This window comes from Macaca fascicularis, chromosome 6 (assembly GCF_037993035.2).
Source record: "Macaca fascicularis isolate 582-1 chromosome 6, T2T-MFA8v1.1".
NCBI classification, from domain to species: Eukaryota; Metazoa; Chordata; class Mammalia; order Primates; family Cercopithecidae; genus Macaca; species Macaca fascicularis.
This window is the reverse complement of record NC_088380.1, coordinates 125,182,822-125,195,053: the sequence shown is the minus strand read 5'-3', so window position 1 is coordinate 125,195,053 and position 12,232 is coordinate 125,182,822. Positions and strand designations below refer to the sequence as shown.

Genomic DNA, 12,232 nt, shown 5'->3' with positions numbered 1-12,232 from the left:
TACATTTCTATGCCATCAAATGCTTTTTATCAGGGAAGCAATATAATCCAAAACAAAGAATTTTGATTAAGGCTGTATATGGTGGGGATATTATTTGGAAGATGTTTGGGTAGCAGACAGGCGGGCAGTTGAGAGACTCTTGCAGTTGTCCTGGCAAGAGATGATGAAGGCCTGGATTAGATGAGGAGCAGTGGGAATGGAAGGTAGTCCGTACAGTCAAACTCAGTGTATTGTTCTACTGTCAACTACCTTGAATACTTCTTGTGGGCAGAAGTCATTTCATATTTTCAGTTAAAGTCACAGCTCAATTCCAAGCACATGAATACCCCTTTTAAATTCCCCCTTTTTAGTGCATTTACTAAAAAAATTCTGCAAAGAATCTGAGTGGGCATGACTTCAAAGCATACAAATGTTTTTCCATTTGAACTGCTCTATGGTAGGAAGTGAAATTTAGCCCTGTTTCCTGCAATATCCCCATGTGGGCAGAATTACTATCGTCATTATTTGGTATTGGAAGCAATGATTCACAGATGAAAATAACCTTGGAATTAGAAAGAAAAATCAGGAGGAAAATCAGAAGTATTACCAAAATAACTTTTTCTTCTAGCAGGACTCTGGCTATTTATGTTTTCTTATAAGTAAAACTGAAATATAGTAGCAAGTGTTAAAGCAATTTAAGTGTTTTGAGCTCTTAACCAAATGTCCTTGAAGCCTATAATGTTTGTAATAGGTAGTTCCATTGCTGTAAATCTGTGTTGACAGGTGTAAGTTTATACTAATAAATTGATAACACAAGTAAGAAAAACAAACCCCAGCTCCAAAAACATCGCATTAGCTATAGAACTAATAATATCAAGAAAAAAATCAGATCAAATGCTTTCTGACCATTTTCTCTCTTGATTAGACTGAATTGTGTATAGATGAAATTATAACACTTGGTATTTTCCTCACCTGTGTTTTTCACTTGTGGAATTTATTCATCACATCTCTCTATGATTTGTATATCTAGAGATAGGTTTTAAAGGTGAACTAAAGAATTAAACAAATATACAGCTATGGCAAGGCTTCACATTCTATCTCTGCACTGTGACACTTTAAACTTCCACAAGCTATATATCACCCAGTTTCCAGTTTCTAGGTTTCCTCTTAAGATGTGATAGCTCGGTAAGTGAATATTTTCTTGTTTTATGTCCTCCATACTAGATATCTTGAATCTTGAAAGAAGGGATTATATCTTGTTCATCTTTGGTCAGTTTCTATTAATAGTAGAATGTTTTGGCATCTAATAGGGTCATTTTATGAATACTGGTTGAATAAGGACAGATGTCTACTCTTTTGGAAAAGGGAATAGTTGTCTTTGAGGTGAGGTTGGGTGAAAAATGTAGGTATTAGTAAACTGAATTGACAGAAATCATTGAGAAAGTGGGAAAATGCCTGATATGATGTATGACATATTGAGTTTTATGTTTACCGAGTTAGGCAAAAACACCATTAAACAAAACCATTTTGGCATGGATCTTAAGGTTTTTTGACTTCTTAAGTTCTGGATGAGGAATAATTTTTTCTAAAAAATATTATCACTTAAAAATTCAGATTTATAAGAACAACTGCTTATACTTCTTTCCTAAAAATAGAAACCCTACAAAACCTTAATTATATGTATAGATAGCTAAACTCTGATGGCTCATATGCATACCTCATGGGTTATGTTGTTATCTCTATATCTGGTAGGTGGAGGTGAAACAGCTAGGACACCAATCATCCCCTCCATCAACTGGACTACACTATTTTTTCAGACTGACTGGACTACAGTCTCCATCCTCTCCTCCTGCTCCACATGCTATTTGCCTGTTCCAGTTTCTTACTGCTACAGTAACAAATGATCACAAACACTCTGGCTTAAAACAGCACCCACAGTTCTGTATGTCAGAAGTCTTTGTAGGTTTAATAGGGTTCTCTGCTCAGGGTCTCCCATGGGCCAAATCAAGGTTTCCGTCAGGCTGGATTCTTTCTGGAGGTTCTGGGAATGAATCAGTTTCCAAGCCCAATTAGATTGTTGGCAGAATCCTTTGTTTTTTGTTTTTTGTTTTTGTTTTTGTTTTTTGCAGTGTGGGACTGAGATTCCCATTTCCTTACTGGCTGTCAGCTAGGGTCCACTGTCTGCTACAAGGGCCCCTTGAGTCCCTTCTCATGTGGCCCCCTCCATCTTTCATCCAGCAGTGTTACACTGAATTCTTCTTCTGCTCTGACTCTTTCTGAATTTCCCTTTGCTTTCCTCCCTGTCATAAGCCAGAAAACGGTGTCTGGTTTTTAGGGCTTGTGTGATTATATTGTGCCTACCAAGATAAACCAATGTAATCTTCCCATCTTAAAGTCAACTGACGAGTAGCCTTCATTACATCTGCAAAGTCCCTTTTGTAATGTAACAAAACATACTCATGTGTGTGATATCCTATAGTTACAGTTTCTGAGGGGTAGGGCAGGACATTTTTAAGAGGACTTCTTAGAAATCCTGTCTACTGCACCCCCTAAAAAACAAACAAACAAACAACAAGAAAAACTTTGCCAAATAGAGGCCAGTGAGTCTTCCGTAGTGGGTATCTATAGCTAACAGCCCATTAGCAAAATGCTGCCACTTTGCATAATGCCCCAGTGAATTCCTCTTTAGGTCTATGTTTCAGAGTAGTTCTTGGAATTGAGACATTCTATAATATTTTATTAATATCAAAATAAATTACCTAGCTAACAGTAAGAGGACTAAAACTTAGGGTATATTTTCTGTGAGTATATGAACTTTTCCATGCACACAAGGTATCAGTTAATTTTATGGTCCCTCAGCTATGTTACTGGTGCTTGTAACACGATGTGCCATGTAAATCCCTTTGAAAATGTCATACCATGGCGTAGCATTGAATAAGAACATGAATGCAGATGACTGTCCAATCCCAGGCAGTAGAATTAGGTGGTGGAAATAACCACTTGTGGATAAAGCTTCCTTTTTTTTTTTTTTTGTCACAAGCCAGAACAGTTTTCAGGAACAATTCATATTTCATGAAGAACTGTCACTGAATATCCACCATCATCATCAGCTTCCAGGTGACAGTCAAGAGAAGTTGTTTGACTTTTAGTAACTAATTCAACAAGGAAATAAAAAAACCAACAATTTTGATCACATGAGAAGCGCAGATTAAACACTTGAAATTATACTATCAATACTAAAGTTGCTGTATAGAAAAAGATTTGAAAGTATGGCTTAAAAAGTGTGGCATCGTGATGGTATGATGGCCAAAAGTGATGATGAAGAATCTTTGGACTTTTGAATTGGAAGGGCATTTATACTTAAACTGATTTTTTTTTAATGTAAAAGGCATCTTCTAGATTTATTTTTGTTATGAGTGAGACAGAGCCAATTTATATATATAATATCCACATTACTCTTTATGAACTGTTTTCTGTTCATTTTCAAATAAGAGTTTTATTGCTGATCAAACTGATCTTCATACTGAAGCATACAAGGATTACTAATTGTCTAGTATTTATCAGTTTGTTTTCAATTTAATTGTGTATCCATTGCCCCGAAAGGTGTTGTTAAATTGGTGTGTCTTACAGTTGATGGGAATTGAGAAGTGAAATAAGAGAACACAGAGTCACACATTAAAAGTGCCTAAAGACAGATACAGAAAGTAATTTACACTATTTTATACATTCCCCCCACCATTATCTGTTTTTCAAGCTTGTTTGTTTTTAGGGTATGTACTTTCATGGAAGAAAACCATGCAATGGTTTGGAATGAGAAAGGAATTTTATAATAGTAAAGAAGGCATTATCCTGATTTATTAAAATTTAAAAATAAACTGTAAGTGGTGTAATATGGGTGATTGAATACTGACCTGAGAAGCAATTTCCATATGTAACTTTTAATGACATTGATATTATGACCATTGGTGAGATACTGTATTCTGCATACGTTTTTCTCTCTGCAATATTGGAGATGATGGAATCTTCTTTACATCTTCCCGCATGAGACTACTTGTAAGAACAAAGGTGGTTGGTGCTTATTTAATGCACCAAGCTCTTTTGTAGGGCACCTTTAAATCACTATTTTGATTTAATTCTGAATCAACTTTATTGTTGAACTGGGAAATCATATTTTAACATGAACTTGCAAATAGTCCAATGCTTCACTCCCAATTCATATTTCAGCATCCTTCACTGAGGCAGGAAGCAGAGTCAAGCTGTTGCCATGAAGCTTGTTTCAAGAGCTCAGAAATCCTCCAGGGATCCTTTACTACTGCTTTTCAAAGAGGCCTTTTTTTTTTCTCTTCTCCTTTTCCTGCAAAGAGGGTTATATCCAGTACTCAAGGACATGGTAAGGCCAACAAGGACTGGAGGAATCTCCAGGACTATGATCTCTTGAATTGTGAAATATGACATTCTGATTGCTAGCTTGCCTTTCTTCCCACTCCACCAAATTGTAATACTTCTTTTCATGCTACAGTTTTGTAAAACTCTACTGTATAATAGAAATTGTCTATTCATTTTTAAAGAACTACACTCCCAGATCAATTGAAATTTGTTTTGTTTTAAGTCTTCTGTGTAAAGGCTCATCAAATTCTCATTAAAGTAACATTTTTGGACTATATTATCTGTTCAAAGATCTTAATTGACATAAAAATTTCCTAATTAATGAGCACCAAAAAGTGTCTTAATCTGTCAGTAAAGTTGACTTCTACTTCAAATATGTAATGTTTAAATTTTTTTTCCTCTGTAAGGTAGGAGCCAAGGATAAAATATTTTTTAAAAAGTTAAAAAAGCATGTATTGATATTGCTACTGCTAATTATAGATAGGGATGTAGGTCCAAAATTAGTACATGGATTTAATGTATTTTCAGTAAAGTTAGGAATAAAGTAACACCACATATTTCATTTTATTTGAGGTAGCCAAGAATAGCTATTTTCCTTTAGAAACTTCAACAAAAGGAAGCTTTTCAACTTCACAGCATTCTTAGGGTCTTGTTTCATAGAGGATGTGGAATAAGAGAAAATAAGCTATTTTTTTTAAGGAGGCAAAAGGAGGCAGACTTTGTCAATTATATTTATGTTCAATCCAATAGATCATAAGATTTTTTTCTGAAAAGAATATTAATCTTATTCTACATGGATTATCAGGCTAAGGCTGAATATATGCTGTGGAAACAGAAATATGTGTGAAGGGATGTATGAAACCACAGAATAAATGGAATCCACTTTCTTGAAGTAGCTACAATTCTACCTGAGGGTAAGTAATTAAGTATTTTAAAGTGCAAAAAATGTATATATTATGAGGTAGAAGCTAAATTTTCATTTTTAGGATAAAATGTTCAAATTCAAAGGGATTTTCAGCATGTGGGGAAGCAAGTCTGATGCAGGCGTTATGTGTTTTATTGTGCTCTGAAGCAAAAGGTTTTTCAGTGGTGAAGCTTAAGAAGGCCGATCTGCATGACAGGGAAATTTAGTGTTTGCACAAGAATTAACTAATATGTTTTTCTATTGTCTGAAAAGGAAAATAATGCTTGGCTTCAGGTCTTTGGAAGTACTGCACATTCGGGCTAAGAGTGAGATGACCATTTTCTCATTTTTAACTAATTATTTCAAGATACCAAAACAAAACAAATAAATGCCACTTGGGAGTACCTGCTATATACAAAACGAGCTGTATGTAGTGAAGTGGCCAGGAAAGGCAGAATTCACAGCCATAGGTAGGGCAGGCCCTGGCCACCCTTTAGGGGAGCAAGAAAGGTAAACCAGGTGGATGAAACATATCCTATAGCATATTGTAATTGGTAAGTGGATGCAAGTGGTTTCTTAGCAAGTTGGAGGCATCGGGCGGTCTAAAAGAGGTAAGAAGATTTTATTGATAGAGAGGTGGAGCAAACAATGAGGTGTCTGGGAGGAAGCATTTGAAGAGCTGCAAGGAGGTCTGATTTATGGTAGAAAAACTGAGTCCCCAGGAACTGGGGAAGTGACTGGCAAGAAGAGGACAGGGCTTCTAGTCTAGGGGAATCAAGGCATAGGACATATTGCTTACCTAGAGATTCAGTCAGGGGTATGGGATCAAGCCTGGGTATAGCTTTTGGAAGACTGCTTACTTGATTGGGTTGGCGTGAGACTAACAGCAAGTGTGATTTGATGCTGACCCTTCAGTACTGACCTGAGTAGCTTACAACAGTTACCCTGTCTAAGAAGGAGATTGATTCCAGAACCCAGCATAGAGAGGCAGATGGTGGTCTCATGGGTTCAGGTAAGGAGTAAGGAAAGTCACTGGCCCTTCTCCAAGTGCTGTGCAGGTGCAAAAGTTATTTAATTTTCTGCTTCTCTCTTGAATGAATATGCTACCTATTTGGTGGTATAACACGTAAACACATTCATATTAAATGTCAATACATGCTTTAATGTTTTAATCAATGAATGTACTAAATAATTTAAATTTACAAGGGATTTTGGAAACAGATCCAGCTTTAAGCATGGCAGGAAATTGATATTTGGACAAGGAATGTTAGCACATTCTTAGGTCATACTCAGATTTAAGGTAAGACTATTCTATTTTTCAAACCAATCTAGAGGTATAAAACCAAGTCTAGTTAGAATGAGAATACTAAATTAAAAATAAGTTTGTTAGAATGGAATTCAGATATTCCATGTAGAACTGTGGGATGAAGTGCAATCAGCTGTAACTGGTTGGAATAAGGACCTGCCTTGTCCCAGAGAGAGTTAGAGAATCTGTTCCAACAAGGACAGAAGGTCCAGTTGGGAAGAGCTCTGGAAAACAAAACTCTCTGACAGCACAGTTTAAAGCTCTTCTGGCAGTAAGCACGTCCTTCCTTATGCTAGAGTCGAGCTTAGTGTGGGAATCAGGATCCAAACACAACTCACCCCCTTCCCTGCCCCATTCAGTTGCTGCTCTTGGGATGTAGCATGCTGCCTGCTGCAGCTGAGTCTGTGTTTTGCTCATGCCTGGCAGTAGCTGCTTGGAACCTCGCCTCTGGAAGCTGATGATTTCAAGTGTCCAGACCTGTCATGATGCTGTCCAGGAGAGGGGTCAGGCTGTCATCGTCTATTAGGCAGCCCCCAGCTGACACATGCAAGACCAGTTACTGAGTGCCTTTTGCTCTCGAGCTTTGGATTTGCATCTCTTGCTAGGAATTGGGATAAGACACACGTTCAGAATCCAAATTGAGGCATTCAGTTGCTCTCCTATGCCCTTGGTTTAACCTGTTTATTCATTATCTTGTGGTTTGGGCAGAATTTGCAAAGATTTTACAATTTCATGAACTTGCATGGAACCATCACTTTCTTCAGAAGGACTTTTCCATGGGTCATAAAAGCTGAGCAGCTGGGCACTGTCTCCTCATATTCGTTGACAAGGAATTTAAGTAAACTGGACGCAGCTAATCTTTCTTACTTGGGACCTAGTTTGAGTGTACTCCATTCTTCAGCAGAAGAATATCAGGCCTGCCTCTGAGTGCTCCTTTTGCCATAAATCATGTACATGACCATACCTTTACGAGAAACTAAGACAGATCCTGACGTTTACATCATGGAGTTATGGAGTTTTACCTAAATCACTTCTTGCTGTTACTCTGCTGTTGACTTTTTGTCACTGTTGTAATAACTAGGCTTCAATTTTGTGGAAAATTTTGACAAAATGATTTTTTTCTTCTGCTCTTCTGGGTGCTCCTATCTTTGTTTTTTGTCCATACCCTCACTCTCCAGAATGGGGGCCCAGTATGATTATGTAGTGAGTATTTATTTATAGATGTCACTTACCCACTTTGCCTTCTTCAGTAACCGCATCCCATGACTTCCCCACTTGCAGGGATGGAACACATGACCCAGTTCTGTCATTCATGTTTACAAGCCCTTGTCATTGGTTTAAGGCTAAGCATGTGACACAAGCGGTTTCTATCAGAGTCAGAAGGAGAGCACTTTTGTAGGATCTACCAGGAAACCCATGCTTTAGTTTATGCAGGCTAAGATAGAAGAAGCTGCATGTTCTAGAGCTTCAGTAACCATTTCTGTGACATTGAAGGTGACTCTTAAAAAATGAAACCAATATATAGAGGAGAGTAGAGCCAAGTAGAGGAGGACAGATGGAGAACATTTGGTAACATCATTTGGGTCCTTTCGAGCAACCATGTCTTAAGCCAACTCTGAGGCAGTTTATTTTCTACTTTGCTTAAACAAATTTGCATTGAATTTTCTGTATCTTCAATTTTGAAAAAAGCTTCTGCCAGTGATTAGAGTCTTGGCTGAGAGTTTCAAAAAAAACGTGGCTGGGCTTAGCTACTTACTGACAGCCTGCTTGATACCACCTGTGGCCTGGTTCGCTGACCATCCCTACCCACTTTCATATTTTCTGTGCTGGGTTTATCCCTATTGGACCATCCTGATATTTCATATTCAACCCTGATGCTCTTTCACAATCTGGATAAAATTCCAAGACATAGTAGCTATGTTGCCCCCCATGAGTATTTTAAAAAGTCTTAATAACTCAACCAATAAATTGTCTCTTTAATAACTCAAAGTGGGGAAGTTTCAAGGATTTTCACATAACTAACCCTGGGATCATAAATGTTTTAAGGTCAGTGGCTCATTAGTTTTTCCTTTTCTATTGTGGATGTTGTTATATCATTTTACTTTCTTTGATAGTGGCCTTTATGACATTTTACTTGGCTGGCAGGCAACAGAGTAACTGCTTTTAAATATAAGAGATGATGAAAGAGATTTCTGTAATAGATTTTACTATAATGGGATCAGAATGGCAGGGAGGGCAGAGAAGTTAGAGGCAAGGCAGCCACATTGTTCTCATTGCCTATAGGTAAGTATTTCATGGTTTTCTGAGAAACTAAAGATGACCTGAGAAGTAGGACTTAAAGAAAGCATATTGAGCTCAGTAAACTCTTAAGACTCTGGTGATAAGATGAGCAAAGACAGGCCTAAGCATATTCTCCTATAGACCATGGACTTTGTGAGAATGGGTGTTGGTTCTGGGAGTTGGGCTGAGGCTCAATCTATGTTCCAGAACCAAGGACAACTTTAAACCTTATAGGAATACTGAAAATGCCCTGTAGGGACAGTTTCCGTTCTACTCCATGTGTTAAAAGTGCCTCTTTTAATCCTAGTTAGACTCTTTTAATTGGAATGATCTTTCCTCAAACTCTTCCTCTGTAGTGTTTTTTTTTTTTTTTTTTTTATCCTGAAGGGATAAACAGTCTTCGTGGGTTAAAACAAAACAAAACAAAACAAAACTCCTTACGGCGAATTGAGAAGCAACTGAAGTCTTCTTCATTCCCTCACCTCTTTCCTGATTGCTTCCACCTCTTTCTTTTGCCCTATACCAAGGTCTTCTCTGCTTTTTGATTCTGATCCATTATGTGAAACATTTAAGCCTCAGTGATAACAAAGTAGCTAGGAGAGAAGCTTGCAATATGAGGGGTAGAGGGGTCCCTGGGTAAGTGGGGTGGCAAGGGCTTGATATTCTTAACGGAGAAAGTCTTAACAGACAATATGAAATATAAAGAGTTTTGAGAAAAGGATGGTCATTATGATTTGAATAGAGAAAATGAGAAGAATGTTTTTGAATTTTTGCATTTTGGAACATTTGCATGTATATGCATATAATGGATATCTTTGGGATGAGTCCCAAGTCTAAACACAGAATTCGTTTATGTTTCATATATATCTTATACACAAAGCTTGAAGGTAATTTTATTCAATATTTTAAATAATTTTGTACATTTGTCACATGAGGTCAGGTGTTGACTTTTCTACTTGTGGCATCATGTTGGCACTCAAAAAATTTTGGATTTAGGAGTGTTTCAGATTTTGAAGCATTTCAGATATAGGATTTCAAATTAGAGATGCTCAACCTGTACTAGGAAGATGGGCCAGGTAGAGACAAGAGTCTACCTTTGTTTAATCGAGCTAAAGGTTTGTCAATTTTGTTTATCTTAAAAAAGAAATCCACCTTTTTTTGTTGCTCTTCTAGACTGCAATTTTTAGTCTCAGTTTTGTTCTTTTGAAAAGATAAACAAAATTGACAAACCTTTAACTAGATTAATAAAAAAAGAGAGATTACCCAAGTAAGTAAAATCAGAGAAGAAAAAGGAGACATAATAACTGAGACCACAGAAATACAAAGAACCATTAGAGACTGTTATGAAGAACTGTATACCAACAAATGGGAAAACCTAGAAGAAATGGGTAAATTCTGGTAAATGTACAACCTAAGATTGAACCATAAAGGAGTAGAAAACCTTAGCAACAATAACAACAAAAAAATAAGCAACAAGATCAAAACCATAATAATAAAAAAACCCCATCAAAGAAAAGTCTAAGATCTGATGGCTTCACTGATGAATTTTATCAAGCATTTAAAGAACTAATCCTAATTCTACTCAACTCTTCCAAAAAATTGAAAAGGAAGGAATATTTCCAAAATCATTCTACAAGGTGAGCATTACCCTGATACCAAAGCCAGACACAGATGAAACAAAAAAAGAAAACTACATGTCAGCATCATGATGAACACAGGTGTACAAATCCTCAACAAAATACTAGCAATCCAAATCCAGCAACACATTTGATAATGTTTGGACATGTGTTCCCCCCAAATCTCATGGTGAAATGTGACCTCTATTGTTGGAGGCGGGGTCTACTGGGAGGTATTGATCATAGGGTGGATTCCTCCTGAATAGCTTAGTGCCCTCACCTTGGTGATGAGTGAGTTCTTGCTCAGTTAGTTAACTCAATATCTGTTTGTTAAAAACAGTCAGGGATCTCCAATTTTGCTCTCTCACTCCCACTTTCACCATGTGAGGCATCTGCTCCCTCTTTGCCTTCCACCATGATTGGAAGCTTCCTGAGACCCTCAACAGGAGCAGATGCCAGTGTTATACTTCCTGTACAGCCTGCAGAACCATAATCCAATTAATCTTTTTACCTTATAAATGACCCAGCTTTAGGTATTTCTTTATTGCAATGCAACAAAACAAAACAAAACAAAACAAAAAATCAGACCAACACAACATTAAAAATGTCATTCAGCATGACCAAGTGGTATTCAGCTCAGAAATACAAGAATGTTTCCACATATGCAAATCAATAAATGTAACACATCACATCAACAGAACCAAGAACAAAAATCATATGATCACTTCAATAGATGCTAAACATTTGATAAATTTCAACATTGTCTTATGAATAAAAATCGTCAACAAACTAGGTATAGAAAAAACATACCTCAGAATAATAAATACCACATGTGACAAACCCACAGCTAACGTAGTACCAAAAAGGGGAAAATGGAAAGCCTTTCTTCTAAGATCTGGAGTGAGATAAGCATGCCCACTTGCACCACTTTTTTTCAACGTAATACTCGAAGTCCTGACCACAGCAATTAGGAAATAGAAAGAAATGAAGGGCATCCAAACTGGAAAGAAGGAAGTCAAATTAATATCGTTAAAATGACAATACTAATCAAAGCAACTTACAGAGTCAGTGCAATCCCTATCAAAATACTAATGACATGCTTCATAGAAATAGAAAAAACAAAAACAATTCTAAAAATTATATGGAACCACAAAAGACCCTGGATAGCCAAAGCAATCTTGAGCAAAAACAGTAAGCTAGAGGCATCATACTACTTGGTTTCAAAATATATGACCAAGCTATAGTAACCAAATCAACCTGGTACTGGCATAAAAACAGACACACAGACCAGACCAATGGAATAGAACAGAAAACCCAGATAAAATCCTTACATTTATAGCCAACTCACTTTCAACAATGATGCCAAGAACATATGATAGGGCAAAGGACAGTTTATTCAATAAATGGTGCTGGAAAATCTGGCTAACCATATACAGAAGAGTAAGACTGAACTCCTACCTCTCAGCATACACAAAAATCAAATCAAAATGGATTGAAGACTTAAATTTAAGACCCAAAACTATGAAACTACTAGAAGAAAACATTGAAGAAATGCTCCAGTGCATTAGTGTGGGCAGATATTTTTGGGGTAAGACCTCAAAAGCACAGACAATTAGCCAAAGCAAAAATAGACAAATGGGATTATGTCAAGCTGGAAAGCTTCTGCACAGCAAAGCAATCAATCAACAAAGTGAAGAGACAGTCCACAGGAGGGAGAAAATATTTGCAAACTACTCATGTGACAAGAGAGATTAATAACAA

The 12,232-nt window shown here is 36.9% G+C and overlaps 1 long non-coding RNA gene across 2 annotated transcripts in view; it reads left to right on the top strand.

Moving 5' to 3' along the window:
- LOC135971139 (uncharacterized) overlaps positions 1-12,232 on the top strand; it is a 94,016-nt gene that overhangs the window by 36,191 nt on the left and 45,593 nt on the right. The window contains exon 3 of one of the 2 annotated variants that reach the window (XR_012414027.1): positions 4,204-4,369. The exons of the other annotated variant lie outside the window; for it this stretch is intronic. This is a non-coding gene — a long non-coding RNA (uncharacterized lncRNA). Of the gene's footprint in view, positions 1-4,203; positions 4,370-12,232 lie in introns of those variants that run through there. 2 annotated transcript variants of the gene reach the window in all.